The sequence below is a fragment of the Solanum dulcamara genome, chromosome 3 (genome assembly GCF_947179165.1).
Source record: "Solanum dulcamara chromosome 3, daSolDulc1.2, whole genome shotgun sequence".
Classification (NCBI taxonomy): domain Eukaryota; kingdom Viridiplantae; phylum Streptophyta; class Magnoliopsida; order Solanales; family Solanaceae; genus Solanum; species Solanum dulcamara.
The window spans coordinates 49,162,020-49,166,128 of NC_077239.1; the positions used below are offsets into that span (position 1 = coordinate 49,162,020).

Below are 4,109 nucleotides of genomic sequence, written 5' to 3' on the forward strand. Positions count from 1 at the left end.
GATTTAAATCCAATATAATTTTAATATTTACAAATGCCCCCTACTTCAAGTTTTGTCAAACTATTTTATTTTTTTGAAGATTTGCTTGAAGTATTAACTTAACATTTTAATTGAGATTAATATTAAATTATACATGTAAATCTTGCACGCCATAATCAGATAAATACCAAAACTTGAAGGACCTTATATAAACATGATGATCAGAGTTGTAATAATAATAATTATTATATTCTTTAAGCTAGAAATCATAATCCACTTAGAGGGATAGTTAATGTCGGTCAATGACTACAATTAGTAGTCCAATAATTCAAATCCTTTTAGGAGTATAATTGTTTTAAGTGTTTCACATGGAAACAAATACTTCCACAGCAACCTTAGGGATCTCTATAAATAGAGATATGCTCTTCATATTTTGCATCAATTGCAGTGTTGCAAGCCACAATGAGGGAGCACAATATAAGGTAATTTCTTCTTTTTTCCATAAATCCCCTTTCCTTCATTGATTTCTCAAAAAAATTGGTTTACAGAACTTACCTCGACATTTAAATTGCATTAATTTAGTGTAGTAAAAGGAAAAAAAGTTCATCTCAGATTTAAAAAAAACTGAAAAACAAGGGAAATGAATAATACCAAATCTCCAACTATGAGATCCAATCAAAATAGACAGTTCCTTCTCTTGATAACACGGTGGAGCTCGGGTAAGCTTCCGCACTATGAATGTATGCTTCAATAGTACAAGTACAGGTGGAGCTCGAGCCAACTTCCGTACCAGGGGAGCATGCATGTTTCTCCAGTACGAGTACCAAGTGCCTCTATCTGCCATCAGAAAAGATAGTTTATTGTGACATCTCTCTTTATTCATCATCCAACTCATTTCCAGATGGTAGCACAAATCTATTTTTCTTGCTTTTATTAGCTATCATATTATCCTCAGCATCATCCACGATGGGTTCCTTCTTGAAATAATCTACCTTAAAGTCAAAATCACCATCCATCATATCACTGGTAGTAGAGGCTCTCTCTTTCTTCCTTCTTTTCTTCTCAGCTTTTCTAAGTCTAGTATTTAGTATGCCTTCCTCGGTATATAACTTCTCATTTTATCTGCTGCTAGCACTTTTGACTTTTCCGGCCTGCATCATCTTCTCCTGCATCCATTGCCTCATCTCCATCAACCTTAACACAGTTGTCCATTGAATTATCACTCTGAGTCACCAGTTGCTCCAAATTGTCCTCAAGCATGGGCTCGTCAAAGTTAATGGGGGTGATTTGACGAAACTTCAACTGGGTGAAAATCATCAACTGATTTTAGGCTTTCAATAATTGAGGATTCACTTCCATAAACTTCATCGACATTGAATTCTTTTCCAACTTCTGAAACTATCTTTACCTCTGAATGCTCCCCCTCATTCCTAGACGGGGGCATGGATTAGTATGGTATTTTCCCCTCATTCCATTCATGCAGAACAATCCTTGCAGCAACATCAGTGTCAATAATTTCTCCCTTTTTTAGCCTACCCCTAACAGTAGCAACTTTCTGAAGGAAGTCATCGACTGAATCAAAGCTAGGAACCTTGTATATAGTTACTAACATGCTGGACGGACACAGTTTGAGTATATCCTTTACAGGACCAACTGGGTCATCTAACTTTTCTATCCTCTTGCAATTTTGAAGAGCTATAGCTGCATCATTCTCTATTGATGACCTAAGCATTACAATCCCAGTGCAGTCCAACAACTTTACATTCTTATCTAACTGGACTTCTTGCATGGATCTCGTTAATCTAGGTGTAGCACCAAGATTGACTACGTGAGATCTCTTTAAGCTATTAATAAGACTACTTTTACCAATATTTGGAAGACCAATGATGCCGATAGTGATTGAGTTTTTGATCTCATGACTTCGTGAATAATTATTAAGCAATTTTATCAGATTCTCAGCTCCAAGAAAATCACTTGTCTGCAAACGATTTGTACTCTTTCCAGCCTTTGAGGAAGACTTCTAGCCTAATTTTGACTTTCTTGGGTGCTACACTTGAAAGCAACTGCTGATAATTCCTCTCACAAATACTTTAGCCACTTGCGGCTTTCTGTGGAACAAGATTAATTTTATTGAGCAACGCAAGATGGTTTCCAGGTCCTGATGTCATCACCATCTTTTCCATGTCAAGATAGCGTGTACCAAGAGGATCTCGAGCATCAAGCACTTCTAAATGACATCAGAAGCGTCAATGACTTTGACTAACTCCTTATAGAAAGCTCTTTTCGACTTCTCACGGATTTTAACAAAATTAGTTGAATCATTGTTTCCCTTATCCTCCATAAAATTTTGTTCTCCCGAAGCCATGTCTGCAAGTTTATTCATGTCATCATCCTTGACTAGCCCTACCTTTCTTTTCTTAGACCTCTATTTTTGGGCAGCTTTCTTCTGCTCTAACTCCTCGAGAGCACAAGCACGATAAGCCTCAAGGACCTTAAGCTCTTGTTCCTTGAAGGGCTAATCATTGGGGATTCCTGGGTCCTTCTCCACCTTAGTCTTTTTGTTAAGACCCAACTTCTTGGCCTCCTTATCCTGTTTCTTGTGATTCTCTTTTACCTTCCTTATAATCTTGTGCTTCTGCTTCAGTGATACCCTCTTGCTCTTACTCTTCTTACTTTTCTTCACTATTTTTGTTTGCTGGGAAAGAGTTGTAGGGTTTCATATTGATGCGCTCTACATACTCTAAAATGTGCTTCTTGCATAGCTTGAGTTGATTCATCTACCCCTAAAAATTATAAAATAACTCTATCGAACGAACACCTATAAAATGAATTTTTATAGTAAAGAAAATGAGGGGCTCATCATTGGATTTTTGTCCTTCTTTGAAGATTTTCTGGAAATATTTCATAACACAAGTAATCTATTATTGGTTGTCGCCAATCTTTAATTTCAGCCTCCGAAGTGGCATAACTTGACAAAATTCTTCTTCATGCTCATCTGGAGGCAGATTTATCCATCTTTGGCAAACCACAACTTGCATTTCATCAGGCGATACTAATGCACAAGCTAAAGCTGCCCACACATCAGCCTTCTTATTTTTCTTTCTAAGGACATGTTGAATAGTCACCTCTCCAAGACATCCTATCATCTTTTGAGCATAATTGCAGTATGTGGGTAACTCAGGCTTCTTTACTTCATAATTACCCAAGACTTGATTGATCACCAACTTGGAATCCCTAAAAACTTGTAGTTGCAATTATTTCATATCAACGGCCATTTCAAGCCCAAATAAGAGTGTTTGATATTCAACAACATTATTGGAGAAGTGTTGTGTTAGAGTGAAGGAGTACGGCAAAACTTCTTCATGGGAAGTGACAAATACCACTCTATCACCGGCTCCTTCACGATGTGAAGCACCGTCGAAATACATCTTCCAAGGTGGATAAATTTCCACTAGCATTGCGTCTTTGTCAGGCAATTCATCAGATAACTCTCAATCATTTAGAATTGGATGATTGGCCAAGAAATCTACTAGCACTTGTCCTTTTACTGCCTTTTGAGATATATACACAATTTCAAATTGTTGAAATTGGAGGTACCACCTTGCTAGTCGATCACTTAAGACAGGCTTGGATATGACAAACTTAATAGAATTTGCTTTAGAGACAAGTTGTACAATATAAGTGTCACAACCCAAGCCTAGGGTCTAGATGTGACATGACGAATAAGGAACCCGAAAGTACCTCAAACAAGCCTCTTAGCATTCTTTTAGCCTTTCATAGGTAATGACGATAAATAAAGAAGCAGAAATCATAATAGTAAATATTCAACTTACATATGTCCAACAATACCTCTAACTATTAGATTTAACGGGGATAAGACAAGTCCCTAGCTCACCCTTAATCATAATAGAAGAAATACCATAGTAAAATATCTCAACATATCATAAGCTAGAAATATAAAGGAGTATTATTCCCAGAACATGGGAACTCACCAAAAGTAGTCTTCAAATGAAGTCTCAACTAGCCACGTGGAGGAGAACAAGGAGGAGCACCGATCCCTATATGGTGATATCATGTAGGCAAAAGAGTATGCGTTAGTACTTTGAATGTACTAAGTATGTAAGGATGCA

General features: G+C 37.1%; 1 pseudogene; it reads right to left on the minus strand.

The window, feature by feature from the left end:
- Positions 1–672: 672 nt before the first annotated feature.
- LOC129883565 (guanine nucleotide-binding protein-like NSN1) lies at positions 673–3,437 on the minus strand (annotated as a pseudogene).
- Between the last annotated feature and the right edge of the window lie 672 nt (positions 3,438–4,109).